General features: G+C 42.1%; 1 pseudogene; it reads right to left on the bottom strand.

The window, feature by feature from the left end:
- LOC115777678 (immunoglobulin lambda-1 light chain-like) lies at window positions 1–25,394 on the bottom strand (annotated as a pseudogene).
- Between the last annotated feature and the right edge of the window lie 1,795 nt (window positions 25,395–27,189).

Genomic DNA, 27,189 nt, shown 5'->3' with positions numbered 1-27,189 from the left:
TTACTGTTTAGTACAAGTAAATTTAATGTGAAAACACTCGACACTACAGACTCAGTAACACAAACATGTGGATATGAGCTGAGAGTAAGACAAAGATCTCAGATGTGTGAATGGTGATCAAAGTGATGAATGAGATGAATGGATGAGATTTGATGGTGAGAAAAGGCGAGCAGAAAACAGTCAGTCAGCATGTGTGCAGTTGGTGGACGCTCCCTTGTTTCTGAGGATCATCAGCAGAGAGAGTCCACAGCAGTACACCAGACTCTTCACTATCAGCACTGTGGACAGCAGGCAGAGCAGCTTCACCCTGCACTGAGACTGGAAGGACCCTGAAGGACACACACACACACACACACACACACACACACACACACACACACACACACACACACAGTGGGGTTATTCCTGTGAGATGAAGGAGAAAAAGTCCAAATAGAAACAGTCACAGCTTCTTCTTCAAGTGGATGAATGCATTGATTTGTGTTTGTGTCCACTTGGGGGCAGAAGAACTCCACAAGCAGCTAACAAACTGATCTCTGACATATTATGGTCTGTGTGCTGTTTGGTGCTGAGCAGCTAGTGTACAGTGGCTTTCTCAGAGCTTGTTTGATGAAGATATGAATGAGTGGAACAACTTTGAGACTGAGTCCCTAAAGTTGTTCCAGCTCCCTCATTGGACATTGGAGCTGTCCATGCAGAGAGGCAGCAGGTGATCTTACAGTCAGCTGGCTGCAGAGCTGGCAGGTCTGCTGGCTCTCTCTCTGGAGGACAGGAGGCTGCTGGAGCTGGAAGCTCTGAAACACAAAAGGAGTCAAATGTTTGGAGCTGCAGTGACAAATGTCAGTCCTCTGCTCCTCTGCTCTCTTTGACAGCATCTCCACATGAAGCTGAATCCCTGAAGGTGAACACAGTCAGCGAGCCTTCATTACCTTCTTGTGTTTGGGCCTCCACTGTGCCCCCCTCGTGCTTGACGGAGCAGCTATATTTCCATGTGCTGTTCTGAGGGATCAGTAAGATGGAGGCTCTGCGTCCCGACTCTGAGCTCCAGCTGCTCTCCCTCAGCAGGGGGCAGCTCCTCCAGCCCGCCGTTCTTCTTCTGTCTTTTCCAGGAGAACTGGACCAGAGGAGGAAACATGGCTGAGGCCACACACAGCAGGGAGCTGCTCCCCTCCAGGTGGGCTCTGGATGCTGCTGGGTACACGCTCACCACGGGCTTCACTACCTGCTCATCTGAAGTTTGACAGCAGCAACAAGCAGCACAGACACACATTCACACAGTCAGCAGCAGCTTCCAGCACTGCACTGCATTCAGTCTGATCCTGGAAACTACATGGACTCTGATCACTAAACTACTCATCAATACAGCACAAAGTTCACTACATACACTGGATTCAGCTTCAGGTCAAACACAGTCAGAACCTCATGTCAGCACGGCTCACATGAGCAACACACAACATGCTTTTAGAAACTCAAATAAAATATGTTTCAACTTTATTTTTCATGTTTAAAACATTTAATTTTTTCACTTTTGCTTTGTTGTTATTTTAAGTTCCAAATGATTCAGTACAGTTAAAAATATCAACATTTACCTTCATAACACTGAAAATATATTTTCCATGTTAGACCTTCTATACACATTTGAACAAATTCTTCTTCCAAAGAATTAATGTCATTTTATAAAGTACTTTATTACACATGAAACAAAATCATAGTTCAGCATTTGTTAAAATAGAATTCAACATAATTTAAACACTGAAATTCACGTCCACAGATTGTTCTAAACATTTGTTTAATAACATGTACAATATTAATTTATGCTACATGTCAATAAACAGCTTTTTGACAGTATTTTGTCATCAAAGGCTCCCTGAACTGGAAATGGATGGATTGATTTTTTTTTTCTTTTTAAAAAAAAACATAATTTCAGTGATAATAGAATTTTAACATTGTATCTATTTTTAATCACAGAGTTTATCATTCAAGATAAAATATTTCTGCCTTTCAAACAAAATTACAAAGACTGATATTTTTCATTTTTGCATTTCATATATATCATAAATCTCTAATCTTAAAATAATTACACTATCATATATATTTGCATGTAAATATTACTGAACACATGTTCACTGAAACTGATAACAAATAGACATCATGATAAACACATAATGTGTTTGAACCTAATTTATCCATCAATATTTAAAGAAATCATGTGTCCATAAGTATTTTAATTTATTAAGTTTGTTCTGTTTCATGTTTTAACTCATGATAGCTCACAAAGATTTATGACCTACTTAAACAAATCTCTAAAACACATTTGCATATTTTACACTCTGCTAAACTTTCTGGACTATTTTCAAAAACTAAAAATTGTGCAGAAATAAAGAGATGATCAAATCCTAAATTATTATAATGTTGCTAAAACTAAACTTTTATTACTCTTAGAACCTGTCCTTAATAACAGTGATTACAGATGAACTATCAACAAATTCTGAAAATATGACATAAATCCAGGATCAACGTTTTACTTTAAACACAGTTTCTGCATTTTCTGCTTCTACAATAAATAACAGAAGGAAAATTTATATTTTTTCTTGCCTGTTACGTACAGTTTAGTTCCAGAGCCAAAGATTTTATTCACAGTGAAACAGACTAATACAAAAACCTGCTGAATGTGTCAGCTGAGGTAAATTTCAGCTGTGGTTTCTCTGATAATCACATCAACATGACCGTCTCTGCTTCTCTTTTCTTTCAGCCTCACTAGCAGCACATGGATTGATCTGGATTAACAGACTGACACTAAACATCTCACAGACATTCTCTGCCCCGAGAGAAGAAACTTCATTAAATGACTTTGTTAATTTTATCTTGAAATTCTAGTTCCCTCCAAATATCCATCTATCATCCATCTGCCAGTCTATCACAGAGAGAAACAACATTTACACCTATAAATGTTATAAATGCAATTTAAAATCACCAATTTAAATTATCCTAATCCATGCATGTGTTTGGATTGTGGGAGGAAGTGGGAGTTCTCAGAGAGAATCCATGGAAGCACGAGGAGAACATCAGAGTCACAAATACTTCATTGATCCACAGGAAATTTGTTTCACTGCACTCACACATCAACTATGAAATAATACAAATCTGATGCTAAAAAAAGTCAGATTTTATCCTAAATTTTATGGCATCATCTCAGTTTGAAATTTCTGTGTGAATTCAGATATTAATATATTTCCAAAAAGACTTTATTACCCAACAAAGTTACAGTAACAGTCAGAGCTTTAGACACCGATTCATTTTAATGGGTAAGTTTAAACATTTGACTGTTGCTGAATGTTGGACCATGAAAAAAAAAAATCTTTATTTCTTATTCAACATATTTAAAATGTATTTTTCCCAATTTTGATGGTGCAGAATTACTGAGATGATCAAATCCTAAATATCTGTAACATCACTAATATTTGCAGAAATAAAGAATAACTTTAGTTGTTCAGTGAGATTTAAACATGTTTTCAGAGATTATTGAGCTTTTCTTATGGAACAATGGCTGCAGATGAATTCTCTACTAATTATGAACAAACTAACATGTAAAGCCTGAAGCAGCACAAACTGACTTTAAACACATTTTCAACTTCTACAATAAAACAACTGAAGGAAAATAAATGTTTGTTCTTACCTGTTACACTCAGTTTGGTTCCAGAGCCAAAGATGAAGTAGTATCTTCCTCCCACAGTGAGACAGACTGATACAAAAACCTGTCTGCTGCTGAATGTGTCAGCTGAGGTGAATGAGTCCAAATGATGAAGCAGGATCATATTTCAGCTCCATGATGAGTTTTTTTTAATGCTCTTATCAGCATGACTCAAGATTCGAGAGATTTTATTTGCCAATTGTACTCACATGCAAGGTTTGGATACATAGGAATATTTCTGCAGAGCTCTTCAGTAACAGTGCAGGTTTGGGCCTCCAGTTCGCAGTGGAATAGTTTGCAGTGGCTGGTATGAGAATGAGCACCTCTAAGTCTGAGGCCATGGACCTCCGCTGAAAAAGGGTGGACTGCTCACTGTGGCTCAGGGAACAGTTACTGCCCCAGGTGGAGGAGTTTAAGTACCTCTGGGTCTCATTCACGAGTGGCGGGAGAAGGGAGCGGGAGATTGACAAATGGATCAGGGCTGTATCTGCTGTGTTGTGGTGAAGAAGGCGCTGAGTTTAAAAGTGAAGCTGTCAATTTTCTGGTCAGTCTATGTCCCTACCCTCACCTACGGTCATGAGCTTTGGGTAGTGACCAAAAGCATAAGATCCAAAATACAAGCAGCAAAAATGAGTTTCCTGCGAAGGGTGGCTGGCCTCTCCCTTAGAGATAGGGTGAGGAGTGCGGCCATTCAGGAGGGGCTCAGAGTAGAGCCGCTGCTCCTCCACGTTAAAATTAGCCTGTTGAGGTGGTTCAGCCATCTCATTAGGATGCCGTCTGGGTGCCTCTTGGGTGAGGTGCTCCAGGCATGTTGTACAGGGAGGAGGCCCCAGGGCAGACCCAGGACTGTCAGGTATAGGCTGCGGCCAGCGAGGCAGAGGACCCCAATGCAGGACTCAGACGAGGAAGTTACGATAACTTAAAGCTTTAATCCAGAAATACTTGGCAGCAAAAACATGAATGTAGCATAAAGCGCGCACAGAAGGGAAAAAACCAACGACAATGCAACAAGGAACTAAACAACACAGAGACCTTAAATACACTAGGCAATAACGAGGGAAAAGGAAACAGGTGACAACGCAGGTGAACGAAATACACTGATGAGACAAGGGGAAGACAAGATCGTCAAAATAAAACAGGAAGTGACTACTCATGACACACATGTAAACTTAACAGAGGGAATCTAAACCAGACCAAAACAGAAAACTAGATACAACACACAAGGAATACTGGGATGTCAAACTAAACACAAGACATGAGACTAGGGACTAGGACATGTGAACAAAACATACATAGGAACCTTGACGGAACAGGAGGACATGGGAGGTAAACCAGACTAGACATCGGAGGGATAACACAAACACCTGAACACAGATCATGGGAAGACAACATGAGGGAAACAGGAACTAATCACAAACAACTAAACAGAAAACCATGATAACTAAAATCCTAATACAAAACCAACACCACAACTCAAATACAATAAGGCGCACAGGGCCACAGGTCCAGGATCATGACAAGGACACGCTGCAGAGATTATATCTCTTGGCTGGTCTGGGAACACCTTGGGGTCACCCTGGATGAGCTGGAGGAATTGGCTAAGAAGATGGAGGTCTGGGCTTCTCTGCTTAGGCTACTGCCCCCACGACCCGGCCCCGGATAAGCGGAAGAAAATAGATGGATGGACCAATGGACAGACGGATGGATGGATGAACAAATGGCTGGATGGATCAACGGACTGGCCAGCACAGAGTCCAGCCCTTAACCCCATTTATATTTGAGATGGGCTGGAGAAGACTTTAACAGTCTGAGTTTTTCCCACATTAACACTGGGAGATCTTGCTGAAACAAGAATGCAATGCCAAAGGTAACATGGTGACATAGAAGAAAATACCATTCTTTTCAATAGCATTCATCCACAATAAGATTCCCTAAGAATTATTGGCTGAAAACTTGGTAGATCTCAACATGGTGTGCAGTGTGTCCTTAAAACATTTGAGGAAACTGAAAAAGTCAAGAATAAAAGAAATGGCAGGCCTAAAAAACTATCTGCGGCAGATGAACAGTGTCTGAAAGCCATGTCCTTAAGAAATAGAAAAAAAATCTAGCAAAGAACTGAAACAGAACCTGAGAGATGCATCTGACCCCTGAGCTGATCCATCTACTGCTCCCTGAAGCCTCATCAGCAATGGTCTCAGTGGAAGTCTGGCTGTTAAGAAGGCATTCATAAGGAAGGGAAACAGGGAGGACAGACTGAGGTTTATGAAATTATACAAGAAGTGGACTGAAAATCAGTGCTAACAGGTCTGATTGAGTGATGAATCCAAATGTGAAATTTTTGGTTCAAGTCTTCATCAGTTATGGAGGATCAAAACTGACATAATTAGAAATAAAAGCAGAAATATATATATATATATATATATATATATATATATATATATATATATATATATATATATATATATATATATATATATTGTATATATTTTGTTTTTCCTTTTCCTTATACGTGCGTTTTCATCAGGAAATGTATATATTTTGTTTTGCTTTTTCCTTATACAAGACTTTGTTCTTTTACATTTCCTTGTCTCCTATTTTTCCTTTACCGTATGCATTTCTGCCTCATTATGCAAATGAGGAGGGCGGCCTTCTTGCTCCAGCTCCTCTACTATTGGTCAATAAACAGGAAGGAGCAGGATCCATGTGCAGGTCGATTGTGCATACCTGCACCTTTGGCCACAAGTCTTTGGCCATGGAGTTTACACAGTCTAATGCGGTATTAGGATATGCTATGACATGCAGACAAGTTTTTACTAACAACACGTTCACAACTGGACAAAGGCTACAAATTCTTCATTGAACACAGGTACGTGTTTTTGTCTTTTCTAGCTGTTAATTAATAGACTAGGATAGCATTTGTTTGCTAGCTAACATTACGTGACCTTTCTATTTTGCAAATAGAACATCTTTAGGCTCTAATCTTGATTAGATCCTTATAGTATAGACTAGGGTTGCCACCCGTCACGAAAAATATGCAATCGTTTGTTATTTAGAAGTTAAATGTGGTTTCCCGGTGCTGCCTGAGCGTCCTGCAGTTTCTGTTGCCTACAGACAGACACCTGCGCATTTTTTTACTGTCCACCCGCTACTGCACCACGTCCCAAGAAATTAAACTCTTGTAAAGATACAGACGTGAGTAGGAAGACGCTCATCCCAGGCTGAACAGCTTCAGCGAGGATGAAAGGCGCACAGTGAGCCGTCTGATGTCAGGACATAAACACTGCAGACAAATAAGAATCTAGAAGACCCAGGCAGCAGTCACATTCATTCATCCCCCAGTCATCTAAATGGCTATTTGAAGAACAAGTTATGCTAATAGATTAACAGTAAATAAATAAATATTGTCAAAAACATATATATATATATATACATATATATATATATACATATATATATATATATATATATATATATATATATATATATATATATATATATATATATATATATATATATATATATATAATATATATATATATATATATATATATATATATATATATATATATATATATATATATATATATATATATGTATGTATATATATATATATATGTATGTATATGTATTGCTTTGCTTTCATATATGCCCTCTATATTATCTGTATGATAAAATTTTGAGGATGAGGAGCTTATCCTCTCAGTGAGACAGACTTGATCATTGCTATCATGACATCTACATGGATGTCTTCTTAAGCTGTAAACCCTGAGGAATTTAGTTTAATGTTGAAATGCAATTGATATGCCTTTTGTAAATACATTTTCTCTGCCAATGCAAAATGGACCTAAATTGTGTATGTACTAATATATATATTTTTACCATCATTGCTCCATGTACAGTGTTTAATATAATTAATAAATGTTTGCAAGAAACTGCCACAAACCTCATTTCTTTGTTCCACAATGGAAGCTTTAATTTGAGCATTTTTTCTCCTCCATGTGCTTCATTGCCAGATGTGTAAAATGTACAAAAATATGCAATTTAAATGTAAAAGATGTACATATGCATATCAGTCAAGACAAGCTATTTACAAAACGTTTTACAGAATTCTTCACATCAATTCATTCATTAATAGCTATTAAAAAAAAAAGCACAGATTAGATGTACAGAGAGATTTGATTTCCAGCACAGGAGTAATGAATGTTCATCCAAGAAGTGTGAGTTGTAGGGAGGCTCTGACCTGGTTTGTCTCCTTTCAGACACTGTCACACACTGTCCTCCTCCACAAAGGATTTTAAAACTTGGCCCTCATCTCTCCTGATCGCTCTCCCTCAACAGACACGTATTTCTGTGTCCACTGGAAAATCGTGGAAACTCAAATACAGAGTTTTTTGTTCATTATTGGAACAGCATGGCACACTGTAGTAACATCTTGATGACTGACATGCTTGTTAGGTGGGCTGCTGCTGAGAAAGATGGACACAAGAAGAAGGCAAAAAGAAAATTATGAATCACAGAACATGGAAATGGTTTGGCATATAGCTTTCAGGTCAATATTTAAAACACTATTCTAAACAACAGTGTTGGAAGATGTCACTGATTTTTACATTAATATAGAAAGTAAACCTTTTAACATTACAGCACTGACAGGCAGCAGTATATATTTTAGCTACCTGTGGCTAAAGTTGATGTTAGCTTACTCTCCAATCAGAGACTGTTTCTTTTATACACAGATACAGAATGATAAAATGACAATGCTGGATAACATTACCACGGCAAACTAACACGTAAATACTGTTATTGTTAACCTTACCTTTCGCTATATCATAAAGATGATGAGCATCCGTGAATTTTCCAGATCTTGTCTCTGACAATTCCAGAAGAATTAAGTCACCTTGCTAGCTTAACTGAAAGCAATACTGTCAGTGATGACTATTTATTGTTTAGTGTAGATATTTTTGAATGAGAGGCTACTGCATTTAGCTGCAGACATGGATAATGAAGCTGACCCGTTAGTTCTCCAGATTTTGGAGGAGGTGGCGTGTCGCTTGCACAAGTCTGTGTACCACACAAGAACTGCTGGGACACCTGGATATTTGCTGCCTGCTGATGCCTTGGAGTCGTTTTTGCTTGCGAGTGTGTCAGTTACGGATATTGCCGAACTTTTTGGGGGCTGTTAAAATGAGGTCAAAGGCGCAGGCGTGCACAATCAACCTGCACATGGATCCTGCTTCTTCCTGTTTATTGACCAATAGTAGAGGAGCTGGAGCAAGAAGGCAGCCCTCCTCATTTGCATATGAACATCCGACTCCAGACGAGTTGGTGCCTCACCGTCACAAACCTCACCGCACGTCACTGGTATGGAAGAGGTCAGCACACAGGTACACAGTGAGTGTCTACAGACATCTTCACCATGCAATACTGCTAAATATAGACAAGGGTCCTTCTATACTACACCTGTACAATGTTATTTAACACACTTTACTCATTACTAATAAGCTTCTTTATCTTCATTTTATTTTTCCTTATTATTTCCTTTCTCTCTTTATTTTTCTGTTTCTTCTAATTACTTTTTCTTTTCCTTTTTCCTCTTTTCATCTCTTATGCCTATACCCCCCTCATTGCGGTTGAAAACACCACAATAAAACCCCAATTTAGTGATTAACTCCCAAAACATACACAACATAAATCCCACACAAAAATTCTTTACAGTGTGATAGAAGCAGCCTCATCACAGAGCCAAATGGAGGCAACAACACTCAAGTAGAAGAGAGAGAACTCACACTACAAGCCGGCATTCTTGGGTGTGGATCAGGTCCGCTCAGGCTGTCGGCCATCAGGTCTCTGTTTGTGACACCATTAGTGTTGTGTTTTGATATTGATGCCATGTTGATGTATTGAAGAAAATCTCCACTGACAAAGTTCTTGTTAGAATAATGCAGATTTATTTAAAAGAAAGAATAGTCTTTCAAGTCTGTGCTTGGGAAAGACCACCAACTGTCATTTTTTTGTCTCTCCTGAACAAAGTCAGTTCCTTATAGCCTCTAACATCTGTTTACATTGCTGCATGCTCCATGTATAGAACTGGTTTCCACCAGTTTTCAGCAACACAGGGAGCCTTGGAATGCATACAAAGAGACTAGGACTTTAAGGCAAAGGGCCTCAGCTATAATACATCTCTCTTAAAGATATGGAGTTTAAAATACACAGTATATCAGACACCACATAGGCAACAGCTTCATTTATCAGCAATGATCCTAAACACACTGCTAGAGCAGTAAAAACACACTTGGATAGGAAAAGCACACAATGGAACTCCCGGATTGGCCTCCCCAGAGCCCAGAGCAGTGTGGGACACAACAGAACAACAGGCAGAAACATCCAAAGAAGAGCCTTGAATGACCTTCATCAACCACCTGATCAGTAAGTGAAGAAAAGAGAACTTTGTAGCTGCTCCATCCACCCTGTTTGTTTCACACAGGGAAAAACTGCAATATGGAAGTTAAAATATGCAGATGAACTGTTAATACGAAAAAAGTATTTCTTATCCAGTCACTCGGGTAATCGATGGAATAATCAATAGAATATTCGATTGATAAAATAATCAATAGTTGCAGCCCTAATGAAATTTGCAACATACCATAAGCCAATGCATCACCTTCTCACATAGGAGCAACAGGGTTCAGGTGATAGAGCGATTGTTGTAAGTAAGTAAGTAAAGTTTATTTATATAGCGCTTTACACAGACAAAAAGTCACAAAGTGCTGTACAATAATTAAAACACAATATTAACAAAAAACAGATAAAACAAAAGGTTAAAAACCTAACATTACCATATTAGAAGAAAAAGAATAATAATAAAGTCAACAAAAAGTCTGGTTAAAAAGAAAAGTTTTCAGCTGTTTTTTAAAAGATGCCACAGAGTCAGCTAAGCGGAGATGGAGTGGTAAACAGTTACAGAGCTTTGGCGCCACTGCCTGAAAAGCTCTGCCCCCCAGTCCTTATACTTGTATGTGGGACAACTAAAAGATTTCAGTTTTGTTGTGTGAGAGACTGTTGACTTATGTAAAATTGATCCAGGCATTTAAAAACAATTTTTAAAAAATAATACAAAAAAGATTGGATTGGTATCGGTATCGGCAGATATCCAAATGTAAAATATCGGTATCAGTATTGGACATAAAAAAGTGGTATTGTGCCATCCCTAAACAGTTCTGATAAGACGTAGAGTTCCTCAGCAGCTTAGGTCAGGGAGATCAGTTCAACACAGGTCAGAAGAAGACGGGACAGCTGGGGCATAGAGCATCTGTCTACAAAACATCCAGGAGACAATTTGATAAGCGGCAGTCCAAGAACGCCAGGGAGCCAAATTCCTGATTCTACGACTTGTTTTGGTACAGACTGTATTGATTAATTTGTTGACAGCCTTCAGTTTTTCTGGCACCTCTCTGTGGCGAAAAAAATCCAATTCATGCGAATCTTCTTGGTTCGTTCCTTAGCCGTGCACATGATTATAAGGCATATGATAAGACATATGTACAGCGAAACAAAAGGGTCAGGTAAGTCGAACTTTATTCAGCTCATTCACAATAACTCAGAATATTGTTCGGTTGTAACAAATACAGAAAAATACTCACATTTTAAATCATTTATCTTCCAAAAATCCATCAAAGTCCTCATCATCAGTTTCTGAGTTGAACAGTTGGGCGATTTCAGCATCAAGCATGCCGGGTTCTCTCCCGTCATTATCCGAGTCAGTCTTGTTGTTGTTACTGTTTTGTTTTGGTTGCGCACACACACCCCCGGACCTCGATTCGTCCTTTAGCAACTTTTGAGACAGCCAACAGCGAGTTTTGTTACACAAAAGCTGGCAACAGTGCCGGCCACCGATTGCCAGATTACGCACAAATATCCGGGCCAGCATAGATGAAAATAGGCCAGGAACATGTTGAATAAAATCCATCATCGTTTTCTGCAGTTTACTGCATACGGTTTCTATTTTTGGAACAATGCTTCCAATTCTTGCTGAATTTATCTCCGGTGGCTTCGGCTGCTTTCCATACTTGCTGTGCTGCATTCACAGCTTGTTCCTGTCTAATATCGTCAGTAGAGTCATTTTGTGAATCGATGATGGACTATTTTACAGAATTCAATGAGGCCTTTGATCTGATCTGCTAGAGCGGAGGAAATATCACTGCAGACCACGTAATGGTGCAGTGGTGTGGATACCTCGGGCATCGGCGGTCAGATGGCAGCGCTCAAATTACACAGACCGACCGACATTTTCTAACTATTTGAAAAGCGCACGCTGGGTGTTACCCCCCTGCCCACTGTCGTATGCTCTGGAAAATGTTGATATTTGTGAAGCGTCCCTTAACAAAGTCGCACTAAACATTTTGACAGATTTTTGAGCGCAGTGTACCACATAAAATTGGTTCAAGGTCAGTAAGTACCACAAGAATTCATACATAAGGCGCACTGCTGATTTTTGAGAAAATTTAAGGATTTTAAGTGTGCCTTGTAGTCCGAAAAATACGGTAGATACATCTCCAAGATCTTACCCCTCCAATCAGCTCCAGATATACAGAGTCTGAGTTTGAGTCTGTACCTTCCTGCGTTCCCGTCATAAGCAGCCTTACCAAGGCCAGACAGCTGCCTAGACTTCCTGAATTGCAACGACAAGTCAGGTAATTCCAGGTCCAATTCGGAGAAACCCCAGTGTCAATAAGCCAAATGTGTGTGTCCTCCATTGACAATACGGCCAGGCACGTCATCTTCCACACCACACAGGAACCATAACGTAGCCAGCTGGAATGTCAATTAATAAGACGGAATAGGGTTCTCCTTCCCCCAATCTCCTCATGGTGAAAATTTGATCAAAAACAATGGCATTGAGAGACCAGCTGACCAGATCCATAATTATAAATTCCAATTCGGAAGTTGTCTGAAGAGAGGCTCTAAAGCAGCAAAGCAGGGTAAAAAGGAAGGGCTGGGAGAGAAGAAAAGTGCGACCGTCTCCGCTGAGAGCTGAGGAGAAAAAAAAAAGACTGATGAAATTTTGAAATTTCTGAAATTTCTCAGAGTGATGCTGAAAAGCTAATTCATGCATTTATTACTTCTAGGCTGGACTACTGTAATTCATTATTATCAGGCTGTCCTAAAAGCTCCCTGAAAAGCCTTCAGCTGATCCAAAATGCTGCAGCTAGAGTACTGACAGGGACTAGAAAGAGAGAGCCGATTTCTCCCATATTGGCTTCTCTTCATTGGCTCCCTGTTAAATCTAGAATAGAATTTAAAATCCTTCTCCTCACCTACAAGGTCTTGAATAATCAGGCCCCATCTTATCTCAAAGACCTCATAGTACCATATCACCCCAACAGAGCACTTCGCTCTCAGACTGCTGGCTTACTTGTGGTTCCTAGGATACTTAAGATTAGAATGGGAGGCAGAGCCTTCAGCTTTCAGGCCCCTCTTCTGTGGAACCAGCTTCCAGCTTGGATTCAGGAGACAGACACCCTCTCTATTTTTAAGATTAGGCTTAAAACTTTCCTTTATGATAAAGCTTATAGTTAGGGCTGGATCAGGTGACCCTGAACCCTCCCTTAGTTATGCTGCTATAGGCCTAGTCTGCTGGGGGGGCAGCAGATGACCCCCCCTCCCTGAGCCTGGTTCTGCTGGAGGTTTCTTCCTGTTAAAGGGAGTTTTTCCTTCCCACTGTCACCAAGTGCTGCTCATAGGGGGTCGTTTTGACTTTTGGGTTTTCTCTGTATGATTGTAGGGTCTTTACCCACAATACAAAGCGCCTTGAGGCGACTGTTTGTTGTGATTTGGCGCTATATAAATAAAATTGAATTGAACTGAATTGAAAAACGTGATAGTCTGTACATTCTGATTTATCAACACCCTAAACCTTTGCAGACTGCAGGCACAGGGCTGCTAGCATTGTCATTTTAAAAAAGGTTATTTAGGAGTGGGAATTTTGTAAGTTGATTTAATCATAGTAGTCAATTTGATGTGTTTTAGCAACACCCTGTAATCAACTTTATTCTGCTGTAGGCTATTGAGTTACTTCTGTTGAAGACAAACTGTGCAGAGATGTTTCATTAACAAACTTAGAATCTCTGATAATGATGAGAAAGAATAGAAACATGGTTAATGGGTAAAGTGCTGTATTTTTCTTACTTACAAACAAAAAGGATTATACACAACACTGAGACATTATTTCACCCTGTGTGATATTCTGTTGTGTCTTTGAATCAAACTGTGGGTAAACCTGTGTGAAACTTATAAAGTGGTCAGAAAAACAATGAGATTCTGCAGCCATAATGATTTCACCAAACTGACAGGTTTTATCACGCTCAGTGAAACAGCGTCGGTGCTAAAACAAAAACTAGGATTACATGTTTCATTTCCAAATTTGCTTAAAACTGACAGACTCATACAGCAGATGAATATGTGAGTAAAACAGCTGCTTGAGTAGGTGCACATTCTGCACTCTGTGTGAGGTATCTGTGAACCACATAATAAAGTAGCCAGGATGGCTGCTGTTTATGATAGACTACAAATCTTTGTTTAAGGAGCCTAACAGCTATCATGAAACATAGTAAATGTTGGTAAAACAATCACTCATTGTATAATGCTCCTAGCAGATTGGAGTGAAACACTCTGAATAGAGAGCCGTCCAACTGTTGATTTGGGTAAAAAGGGACGTTTTGTTTTAAAAAGAAGCGTTATGGCTCGATGGAAACCCTGCTGCAGCATAGTTGAGACTGATATTGTTTAAAAGAGCAGCTGTGTGACTGTCTCACGAATGAAAACAAACATTAGAATTAACGCACTAATAGGTATAGTAGCATCACACTTTTCTTGCTAAACTCTGTGTCAGCTGATCACACTGTGATCGCTCCATGCTTTAACATGGAAAACAATGTGGTGTTCACAACTAAGAAACAGCCAGAGCGCTGTGTTACTCTTCACACAAAGCTTACACAGAATGTGGAAAAAATTCCAATAGAGACACCAAGGTAACTCGTTGCCTTAAATTTTTTAAGTAATGAGCATCAGTTGAATAACTGCAGTGGACTATGTTCAATGTATTTGAGGCCCTTTTGGAATGCAATGGAAGATCTATGTTAAATGTACTAATAACAGAGTTTCAGTAACTGAAGATACTTAGTTTAAGCAATCATTCACCACCCATTTATTTAACTCAGCCTGTTAAGTAAGCACTACTCCATTACCAGTTGGACTAAATTGTATGTTCTAATTGACCAAACTTATTTTTTATAGTTCGGACAAATTAAAATATGCCATCACATATATCTTTCCATCCAACCTCATCCCCTATCTTTTTTTTTTTTGGGGGGGGGGGGGGACTTATGTCATCCCAGCTGACATAAGGCAAGATGCAGGGTACACCCCATACAGTACAGGTTGCTAGCTTATTGCAGGGCTAACACAAAGAGAGACAGCCAGCCATTCACACCTGTGGGCAATTTAGAGTGACCACTTAACCTAACCCCACTAACTCGCTGTCTTCAGATCCACACAGACACAGGGAGAACATGCAAACTCTGCACAGCAAGGTGAAGGTGGAATTGAACCCAGATCATTAGATAGCTATTCTAGCTGTGAGGCAGCAGTGCTAACCACCACACCACCATGCTGCCTGTAGCAATGTTTTTTATGATGTTGAACTGTGTTTGTTTAAATTTATGAATCAACATGATAAAACTCAGCCCCGCTGAACACTGGTACATTAACATTTACAAATAACATTTGTCCATGGAGCAATAAAAAACTGTACAAGTAGAGAACCAGAGAGTGAACAAAAAATAAACACAAAAAACAAATATCTACTCTTTCAAACTCCATACAGCAAGAGGCAGGGTTTTAGGTGTCATTCTAGCTGCGATGCAACGCTGCTAACCACCACGCCACTCAAACACATAATTACAATAAGATAGACCATCAAAAAGTACAGTCTACTCAGCATTAATAAGTAATATTGCAAAATGACAGATATTTAAATAATATAAAGTCAGTTTATTTCAGTAGGAGCTGTTGATTGGACTTAAAAACACAATTACAACAAATAAGGACATGAAACAGTTCAGCTTACTCAGCATTAACAAGTAATGTTCACATACTAGGCAATTTTAAGTAATATGAACTCAATATTTTTAAGTCGAATCAAAATCTGGGTTTACAGTGCAAGCTAAAAATCTACTTTAATTAAAAATCACGTTAGTAATAGATATTTATTAAATTATGCTTAGTAGATACTGTCAGGATACATTCAACTGCCCACCTCAAAAACTGCTGCGTATAAACCGTTTTCTTAATAGTCACGTTTGTAACAATGATTCCAAACAAACAAAAACTCCATGTCAGCTGATCACCCTGCTGACACTTCATGCTTTAACATGGAAAAATATTGTACTGCTCATTGTGCAAAGCTTATGCAGAAGGTTATGAAAAGCTTGAAATTCTGTTTTTGCCTTCAGCAGAGGAGAATGTGGATGCAGGGCCGTACACGAGGGTTGAATAGTTTGAGCATATGTAACCGGTGGCTTCTACAGCTCTCTGCGTTGTGTGCCTCAATGATCAGATCAGGCCACCGACGTGATTTGGAGGCGATCTCCTTTTATTTCTGACCAAACAGTAAACAAAACATCACAGTCTGGTTGGTGACGATCGCTTTAAGCCCCGCTCCCGCCGAATACCACAGGAAGAAGGGGGAGAGTGAGCGCGAGACTGCTCCTTATAAAGGAGTTGTCCGAGAAAACTAAACGTAGGGGTACAGAAAACAATAACAAAAGAAAGGTTCCGCACACCAACCGGAGCTACACAAACACGTCAGGTAAAGTCAATAAAATAATCTTTGTGAAATTCTACATAAATAAATATGAACATAACTGGCAGAGACAACTGTAAACTATAAACACTATTAACAAAGAACTGGCATTGTTACATTCACCCCCCTAGAATTACACAAAATTATGGGTTGTACAACACACTACACTCAGTAATACACATAAAAACACAATCTTCAAGCAGAGAAAATCAACATCAAAAGTTTCCTATTAAAAGGATAGGAGAACTAAAGGCTTGCTTGGCGCCCAGCAAAAACCTATAGTACTCCAAAAATAACGTGCGGTGCCTCATACACCGCGCATCCTCATGCCAGACAAAAGAGGGTAAATGAGATAAAGATGTACAAATAGCAGTACATCACTAATGCAATACATGAAAAGTTATGTAATATGCCATGAAACAAAAACAACAAAATTGCTAGACATGCAACTTTAGGCTTTACACATGAAGAACAGTAGGAGAACTTGGCTCCACCCCCAGAACAGACTCAAGTTGTGTCATGGACTCGATTAAGCGGCAAACGGGTCGAATAACCCTGCCAAAACTCGAGGTGAGTCGGTCTACTGCATCAAGTCCCCGAGGATGACCATAGTAGACAAGCAACGGTTGCTGCAGGGGGGCAGGGGCAACAGGTGGCTGATCCACAGTAGCAGCAGGACCAACTGGAGCTGGGGCGACCACAGCGGAAGAAGGAGATGGACTTTTCAAACCAAGTGGTTCATCTAAAGATGACTGTTCGCTGACCCAAGCAGCAGTTCGGCCACCATCCCAGTCGCTAACCCCAGAGAGAGAACCAGCAAAGGCAGGTTCAGCTGTTGCTGTTCAATCCAGACATCTCAGTCACATTCCAGTCAGATGGAGAGGCACTGCTCACACTACAGGCAGGCAAGGGCACACCTGTTTCATCACCATCCGGAACTCCACTCAGGGGCAAGAAGTTGACCTGTAGCAGCAGATTGCGGTGGACTACCCGTTCGTGCCCATCCTGATCCCTGATCCGATAGATGTGCAAAGCAGGCTTCGAAGCCACCACAGTGTAGACAACCGGCTCCCACTTGTCAGAAAGCTTCTGTTTCCCTCGGGCAGCTTTGTTCGCCAGCAGCACCTTATCACCAAGTGACAGAGGCAGACCTTTGACCCTTTTGTTGTACTGGTCACGTTGATGTTTTTGTTCAGCTGTGCAGTTCTTTTGAGCCAGAGTCATTGCCCAGTGCAGGTCTCACAAAAGAGACTTAACATAAACATTATAGTCACACACAGTCTCATCACGGAGTACATTCTTGAACATTAGGTCAACTGGCAGTCTAGGAACTCTCCCAAACATCAGATAGAAAGGTGCAAATCCAGTGGTCTCGTGAATGGTGCAGTTATAAACAAAAGTCATTGTGTGGATCATCTGTGGCCATTTCTGTTTAGAGCGAGGGAGCAGTGCTCTCAACATGTTGCCCAGGGTTCGGTTAAACCTTTCTGTATTGCCGTTCCCCATAGGGTGGTATGGCGAGGTATGCGACTTATCAGCCCCTGACAACTTCAAGAGCTCGGCAATAAGTTCGCTTTCAAAGCTCGCTCCCTGGTCAGAGTGCAAACACTGGGGAAAGCCATAAATGCAAAAAACATTGTCCCACAGCTTCTTGGCAACCCCTTTTGCGGTCTGGTCTCGACAGGGAAAGGCATGAGCCAACTTGGTAAAATGGTCCGTGACAACCAGAACATCCACCGATCTGTTGTTGCTGTCCTCCGCAGACCAAAAGTCCACACACACAAGTTCCAAAGGAGCAGAGGTCTTGATGTTTTCTAGTGGGGCTCTGGCAGAAGGTTCAGGAGTTTTACTGAGAACGCATCTTTGACAGTTCTTCACATGATCTCGCACATCTTTCTCCATACCAGACCAGAAGAAGCGCTGATGAGCCAGAGAGAGTGTGCGAGGCTGACCCTGGTGACCAGCATGATCATGAACACCCGATAACACATCAGCCTTCAAAGACTCAGGCACAACAAACTGAAACCTCTTGTGTTTGGTTAAAGGGTCCTTTGTGACCCGGTAGAGAATCCCACCCATGAGTGTCAACCTGTCCCACTGCTTCAGGACCTTCAGGGTTGGCTGACTCTCATTACAACGTTCCCGTCTGGAGGGTCTGCGCTTTCTCTCAACATAGTGAGCAACCCTCGAGATTACTGGATCCTTCTGTTGTTGTGCCTGAAGATCAGTGAGAGGCAAAAAAGGCCACATATCCTGACCAGCAGGTTCCAAGGAGGTGAGGTGGTCAGCAAGGGAGGCTGCTCGTTGTCTCGAAGCTGCGTCCCACTCTTCAAATGAGGAGAGAAGGGAGGACACATCATCCTCAGACAGTGAGCCATGAACTGCAGCAGAAGTAGAGGGGCCCCCCATTGACTGTGGCTGGCAAGTAAAGCGGAAAGTGTCCTGTACTTGTTCGTCACTGACATCATGAGCCTGTCCCAGCAGCTCAGAGTAAGGGACACACAACAGCTGGTCCCGCAGAGGCTTCACAAAGGGGTCCCTGCTGAGAGCATCTGCTACCACATTCAGACGTCCGGGAATGTGTTTAATCTCAAAGCAGTAAGGGGCCAGTTTGGAGACCCAACGCTGCTCACAAGCATCAAGTTTAGGTTTTGTTAGGATGTACGTCAGAGGGTTATTATCAGACCACACAGTGAACCTGTGACCCTTGAGCCAGTGGCTGAATTTGTCACAGACAACTCTAGCCTGTGAGCAGGATAATTTGCTTGGCTTCGGGAGAGAGACTTGCTGGCAAGAGCAATTGGCCTTGCTCTCTCCTCGCCAGCAGGCACTTGGGACAGAACAGCACCCAGACCATCCAGGGAAGCATCGGTGGAAAGGATGAAAGGCCTGTCAAAGTCTGGGTGTGCCAGCACCACACTGTTGAGGAGGGCACTTTTAAGACCCTCAAATGCCTCCTCACAGGCAGGTGTCCAGTCCTGAGGAGACAGTTCCCGGAAGGTACCCGCTCTCCGCCGTCCGGGGGAGCCCTTAACCTTCCTCTTCTGCCCAGCGGTCAGAGCATAAAGCGGCCTTGCAATCGAAGAACAGCCAGGAATGAAATGCTGATAATACAGCACCATCCCAAGGAAAGATTTGACCTTCTTCTGAGATGGCGTGAGCCCATCAGAGTCCATGAGGTCCTCCTTCCTGAAAGCTGAGATGACCTTAACTTTGCCCTGGTCGACTGAGACACCACTGCTATCCACTACATGGCCAAGAAATGTCACAGACCTGCGAAGAAAGTGACACTTCTTTTGTGACAGCTTTAGATTGTTTGCTCTGAGTCGTGAAAAGACCATGTCCAGACGTTTCAAAGCCTCCTCTTCAGAAGGGGCAAAGACGAGCAGATCATCAAGGTAGCAGAGGAGACTAGAAAAGTTCAAGTCACCAAACACTGATCATCATCCTCATAAAGGATGCAGGACTGTTGCACAGACCCTGGGGGAGCCTGTTGTATTCGTACAGGCCCAAAGGTGTTGTGAAGGCCGTGTACCGTCTGTCAGACTCATGGAGGGGGATGTTGTAGAATCCCGATGTGAGATCCATAGTGCAGAAGAAGGCGTTCCCACCAAGGACAGCAAGGCAATCAGCCTGATGGGGCAATTGGTGGGCATCCCTGACAGTTTTGGCATTGAGCCAGCGAAAGTCAGTGCAGATCCTCAAGTCACCTGACTTCTTCCAGACAAGGACCAATGGTGAAGCATATTCACTGACTGACTTACTGATGATGCCTTTCATTTCCATCTCCGATAAAACCTCTCTCAGCTTGTGATAGTGCGCTGGAGCGACCCGACGATAGGGAAGCCGGAAGGGGCGGTCATCGGTGAGGTGAATGCGATGAACAAAACCCTTGGCCTCTCCACAATCCAACTTGTCTTTAGAAAAGACATCCTGGTAGGTAAGTAACAGATCAGCCAGCCGCTGTGTCCACTCCTCTGACACCTCACACGCCTCCAGGTCAATATCTGCCAAACCACATTCCTTCAGCCGTTGGGATGGGTTTGACGTCCGATCTGGGACAGATTCAGCAGTCCAAGTGGTCTGTGGTCTACTGACACCCTGAGAGATGGGCAAGTCCTCAACAGCAAGACATGGAAAGACATCTGCCACCTTTGCATTGCGATGCAGTGTCACAGGAGTCTTTGTCAGGTTCAAGATTTTCATTGGTACCCAGCGATCACCCCACATGGGTGTCACCACCCGTCCAACAATTATGTCTCTAGGGGCTGAACGGGAGGAGGTGGGCTCCACTATGACAGTGCTCCCAAGTGATAGATGGGCATTGTTGGGCAACTTCCCCCACACAAGATACTCCTGTTGAGGTGCAAGAGTGATGGACTGTCTTAGTTTAACTGTACCAACCTTGTCAGGCATGTCAGACCCAGACCAATGGGTTGTGCAACAAAGCAATTCAAGAAATTGCTCACAGTCAGGATTAGAGGTGCTGGAGCCTACAAGCTCCCAGTACTTAACATCAGACCTCATCTTTTAGATCAAGGGTCTGATGACATTGCTTCCAATGATCAGCTCATCTCTCTGCCCTGGAACAAGAAACATAGGGACAGAGAACTTGGAGCCATGAATCTCAATGTCGAGATCATAAATACATTTGGGCTTTGTTACAAGGCCACCACAGCCAACAAGGACCACCTTCTCAGGCACAGGTTGAGGAACAGTGAGAACACCTACTGCTCTTAGTTTGGACTCCCCTTCTTCACTTAGCGTGCATGACATGCTTCCTGAATCAAGCATCCCTCTCAGAGTACACTGACCATTGACTGTCACTGAAGCATAAAACAGGTCACTTGCTTCAGCTACTCTGTGTGAGCCCACAACAATCACTTCTGTGTCATCTGGGAGAGAGCTACAACAGTTCACATAGACTGACTGCAAATCATGTTCTTTGTTGAGGGTGTCTCCGGCATCGCCCATGTTACCCCTCTCATCACACAGGCAGGCTAGTTTAAATCAGCACTGGAGGGAGGAAGAGTGGGAGTGGCACCATAACGGGTGGAACGTGAACACTGAGCCCTAATATGACCAGGACTGAAGCAGTTATGGCATAACCTATAAAGCCTGCAGTGTGCATGTGTCGAGTGATCCTTCGAACCACAGACTCTGCAAGGCTCAGGGCACCGTTTGTTACCGGAACAGGCAGGCTGACGTCTGATAGGCTGGTGGTTGCTTGGTCTTGCACCGGCAGTGAGAGAAGCATTGCACAGAGAAAGAACCCTGTCAAACATAGTTACAACTTGTGTAAGGCCATTGTCAGCAGCAGATGGGGTCACTGCAACAGGAGGCACATCAAGAACAGCAGGGGGCACAGACAAGCGAGCAGACTGATTTTGGCCCACCACAATATCATCAGAGTCAGGCTGACTGCAGACCACAGTGACTGCAGGTGGAAAGTTACAAGGAGTCTTTGGCTGGTTCGCTACTAGGGCAGCCTGAGAATCACAAGGGTGAAGAGAATCAGCCATAGTGCTCTGGCTCAAAGCTGACAACCCCACTGAGGTCTGAGGCTGTGAAACAGTCCTCCTCTTGTTCCTCGTGTGATTGTCGAGACGTTCCTGAACCTCAGGTGCGGTCGACTGCTCAGGTGACTTTAGCTGGAAAGTCAAGGCAAGAGTGGGGTCAGGACAGTGATTAATGAACATCATGACCACTTCAGCACTCGGGTCCTCCACAAATTTGCCTCGCCTCCGAAGACATTCATCAGCAGCATCGATGGATTTGTTAATGGTAAAATGGTAAATGGACTAGTTCTTATATAGCGCTTTTCTACTCAGTCAGAGCACTCAAAGCGCTTATACAACAAGACGAATCCAGTAATCAAGAGCACTTTCATGTGCCCAGGGAGTGGTTCCATAAAAGTCTTTCATAGGCAGATTAGAGTATGCCAGCTCACTGAAGTTCCCCTTTAATATCTCAAACACAGCTGTGGGTAGATCAGACGTACACAGCTCAGGACGACTGCGGAGAGATACTTTAACCACATCTCTAGCTCTGCCTGTCAGTCTCGACATTATCAAGTCATACATTTCAGCATGACTGTCACACTTAACCCTCTTCAGGTAAGTTTTCATCATGTCTTCCCATTCATGAACAGAAAATGTGTCTGTGTGATCACCCCTGAAATAAGGTGGAGCTCTGGCATCAGACTGTACAACAACCTTTAGCTGTGATGTATCACTGGTAGACTGACACAGAGTAGGCTGAGGCTGGACAGCACTTGGTTGATGTATAGCACTAAGGCTTGCTGATATACTATCCCCTATTTGTTTAGCAAAATCACTAAACAGACTACCAAGGGCCTCACCAGGAACCACCTGTGTGGGCTCACAATTTGGCTGGGCAATGGGCATGGAGCTAGCAGTGGGGACCAAAGGTGAGTTGACAAAAGATTGATCAGATGCATATTTGGGGACACCAGGGGACACAGACCCACCCCTACCAAAACACTGTGAAGGCATCTGTTTGCCCCTTCCCACCCCTAAGGTGACACCACGCCCACAACCCACCACAGACTGAACCTTAAAGGGGTCTACACCTGACATCATGAATAAAAATTATCAATGGCAAAGGAGAGAAAAAAAAAAATTAAATTAAAAAAAAAAATTTTTAAAAAGGATGATCAAAACACACAATCAAATATGCAGCAGAATGTAAATAAACACACACAATCCCTCAAAAAATTCAAAGCAATAAACAGAAATAAAATTTTTTTTACTTTTCTATGTAGAAGTCCAATATATACTCTTCATTCAAAATACACATCCCTTATTCATGTTTATCACGTCTATTTCAAAACAGAAAAAGAGGGTTGGATTGTCGGGAACGTCCTCTTAATGTGCGGCAGGGCACGAGCAGTTCGATATAACAAACACACAAACGAAATGAGGGAGAATGTGTGCGAGTCTCTCTTTATGGTGACGACACACCTTGCGTGCACGGCGACCGGAGGGCGCACGCGGGCTGCGCCGCCCAGCAGGAGGAGAGGAGACGAGGGTGACTGCAGCTACACCCGGGAGGTCAGACGAGCGCTGACCGGCGATGCAACGGGTGTAACCGGTGGCTTCTACAGCTCTCTGCGTTGTGTGCCTCAATGATCAGATCAGGCCACCGACGTGATTTGGAGGCGATCTCCTTTTATTTCTGACCAAATAGTAAACAAAACATCACAGTCTGGTTGGTGACGATCGCTTTAAGCCCCGCTCCCGCCGAATACCACAGGAAGAAGGGGGGGAGAGAGCGCGAGACTGCTCCTTATAAAGGAGTTGTCCAAGAAAACTAAACGTAGGGGTACAGAAAACAATAACAAAAGAAAGGTTCCGCACACCAACCGGAGCTACACAAACACGTCAGGTAAATTCAATAAAATAATCTTTGTGAAATTCTACATAAATAAATATGAACATAACTGGCAGAGACAACTGTAAACTATAAACACTATTAACAAAGAACTGGCATTGTTACACATAGTCTGATATTTTTAATCCAATCAGTGAGTTCTGTGGTTTTTACAGAAAATAGATTGTGCAACAAACTAAAGCGGCACACAAAAACCCTGTTATATACGGTCTGGTAAAACGAAGAAAAGAAAGCTTTTAAGCTAACTTTCCAATACCTGAATTCCATTACTGGTCAATACAGATGTATTCACACAGAGGAGAGCCATGCTGAGAAACAGTTACGGTGTCCGTAGCCATTCGCTGCTACAGCCATCACAGTCACGGTGTTCCATTACTAGCCACCCCCCATACCAGACAACGTGGGTAATTCACATCTCAAACTAATAATAACAATGAGAGAGCAGCACAACACAGCTGGTAACTAAACACATAAACACCAACATGAACACTCCTATGAGTCACCATTATTATACTACTCCAGTGACATGAGACTTTTTAGCCAAAAGCTCATTCTGAGCCTTTGTTTTTTTTCCTCTTCCTTGATGTCAGGATGTTTGTTCTATCAAGTGTTAATCAAAATAATAATAAACATGTGCATGCGGGTATGGCCAGACATGTGGGGGCTTGTTGTGCCTTACAACCCACGCACAGAGCCGAGTAGGGCAGGGTTTTCCCTCCCTACTGCTCCCCACTGGTCACTGTCCTCTTTTTCTATTTTCTCCCCTTTTTCTTGTTTTCCTTTCTTGCTTTTGTTCCCAGCCTGTCCACTCCAGCATTGCTGCAACACATATGCATGTATGTGAAAAATTACATGAATGAATAAAATAGAGAATCTATAGACCTCATCTTAGTAGAGCAAATATGTTTGGCACAACACCACATTCAGATCATAATTCTGCTTGAAAAACCTGCCAGACATGACAGGATAAAAAAAAAAGTGTGTATAAACTTTGTTTTCAGTTTTGTTGACAAACGTTAGGATGAAGCATGAGTCATCCTCTAGTAGTGTAAGTATAGTTCTACAGAAAAAATGTGGTAAAAAATTCAGACTGAAGTGTGTGTCTGTGTGAGATGGAGGTGAAATGTATGAACCTGGGCTGTGGTTTGCTGCTCTCTTCCTGTCACAAACACTGTTTGACATCTGTTCATCTTTTTGTTCAGGCTGCACGGATCATTTCTCACTGTGGGGAGCAGATTTATAACAGGAGCAGTAGTAGGTGGCTGAATGATCGAGTTTAACTTTCTCTATCTTTAATTTACAGCCATTCTGTTTATCCCCAACTGAAAAATCAGCTTTCTGAGGATGACCATAATCTGACTTAATACCACAATTATTTCTATCAATACGCAGAATAATTCTGAATGTTTCTTTCTTCTGGTACCAGTACACATAGGGTATACTGCTACTACACTGTTCAGTCCCTCCACAGCTGAAGGAGACTTTGTCTCCAACTCTCCTGGTCAATGTTAAATCGTCCTGAATCAGCTGTTCTGCTGCCATGGTAAGCAGTGCTGCAGAGACACAGACAGATAGATGAAGGTCAGTGTGACAGTGTTTGTTCCAGGTTGAGTTTGTTGGCTCCTGATTGGCTGCAAACACTCACCTGAACACAGACAGCACAGAGCAGCAGCTGGGAGGAAAAGCATTGTGTGCAGTGGTGTTTCCTCTGGTGAACCTGGGGAGAAGTGGTGCTCTGATGCAGCCGAGGCCAAACGAGGACGAGCTGCCAGATCAGACGAGGGCCACGTGCTTTCTAACGGCTCCTCAAAGCTCCCGTCGGCCCCTGCTGTGGGCGGCCCACAGATAAGACTGCTGCTGCTGATTGACAGCTCAGCTGAAGCTGCTGTGTGCTTTCATGGTCTTCATTTGAATCTGACAGCAGATCCAAAAATCTGGGTCACATGATGCAGAAAGACTAAAAACATTGATGTTCCCACAAACACATTCAGCTTGGAGCTGAATTTAGTAACACAGACTGTTACTGCTGAATCATCAGCTCATCCAGCAGACAATAGATTTCATTGTTCACACATTTGTTGCTCTTGTGTTATTGTTTCATACTTTATGTGTAGTGTGGCAGCTTTGAAATGCTTTAAGTGGAACAGCCTCAATAACGCCAAAAAGCTTTTTCACTCATTTCCATTTGGCTTTGTAGAAAATCCTCATGCATGGTGACGCCTAAAATGATGCGTCTTTAGAAATGTGACTGCTGACATGTTGTGTTTGCTTGTAAATGTTCTCTTTATGCAGATTAGAAGCAGTTGTTGTAAACATAGAAATGCACATCTGTCTGACTTAGTGTCATTTCTGTTTCTGAGAGTTATTTTGAAGCTTGGAAATCTTCCATAAATGTAGCTGCATCATTGAGTGTCTCATAGATATTTGATGGTTCATAGTATACTTGTGTTTGAAAGAATCAAACTTACTAGTATGCACAGACTCCTCTGACATGTCTGACAACTTTGGGACTGAACTCCTAAAATAATGATGTGTTGCTGTGAAACCAACAGCTTTGTGTGTCTGTTTGTGTTTGTGTGGCTGTGTTTGTGCTCTTTGCGCCTGATTAACACACATTCAGTGAGTCAGTGTTGCTCTCTTGGTGTCACTTTAAACACTGTTTAAAACCAAAGAAAACAGCTTCAAAAACAGACAACAGCCTGTTTTAGAATCACTTTCCTTCAGGTTTCTCCTCCATGATGTCATCTTTGCTCTTCATCTTGTATTTGGCTTCAAACTCTGTCAGAAATGGGAGCTGAGCAGACTGCAGGGGCTTCATCGTCTCTCTTTGACTCCATCAAAGTTCATTTGTCAGCTCTGAGTTGAGGATTTGAGCTGTTTCTCTCACAGGTGAAGAACACAGATCCTTCCTGGAATCCTTCTTTAAGCAGAGTTCATGCTTGTAACTGTCATTGTGTTATTAAAGTGCAAAGCCACAGCTAACGGTGTGGAGGCTGCAGAGCAGAAACCCACACAGCCCGTCTGCTGCAGCACAGGAAGTTTGATCTTCTAATAACCGCTGACAACAGATTCATATCTGCAGCTCAAACCATTTTTCCACAACAGATTTTGTAATGCAGCTTTAAAATGTCATTTATATTTCAGTCTGAATTCAATGTGATCAAGTTTGACTGTCAAACAGCAATTAATGAGCCGTGTGGCACACCCACAGTTATGATAACTATTTATT

The sequence above is a fragment of the Archocentrus centrarchus genome, unplaced genomic scaffold (genome assembly GCF_007364275.1).
Source record: "Archocentrus centrarchus isolate MPI-CPG fArcCen1 unplaced genomic scaffold, fArcCen1 scaffold_64_ctg1, whole genome shotgun sequence".
NCBI lineage: Eukaryota > Metazoa > Chordata > Actinopteri > Cichliformes > Cichlidae > Archocentrus > Archocentrus centrarchus.
This window is presented reverse-complemented; position numbering and strand designations above follow the sequence as displayed.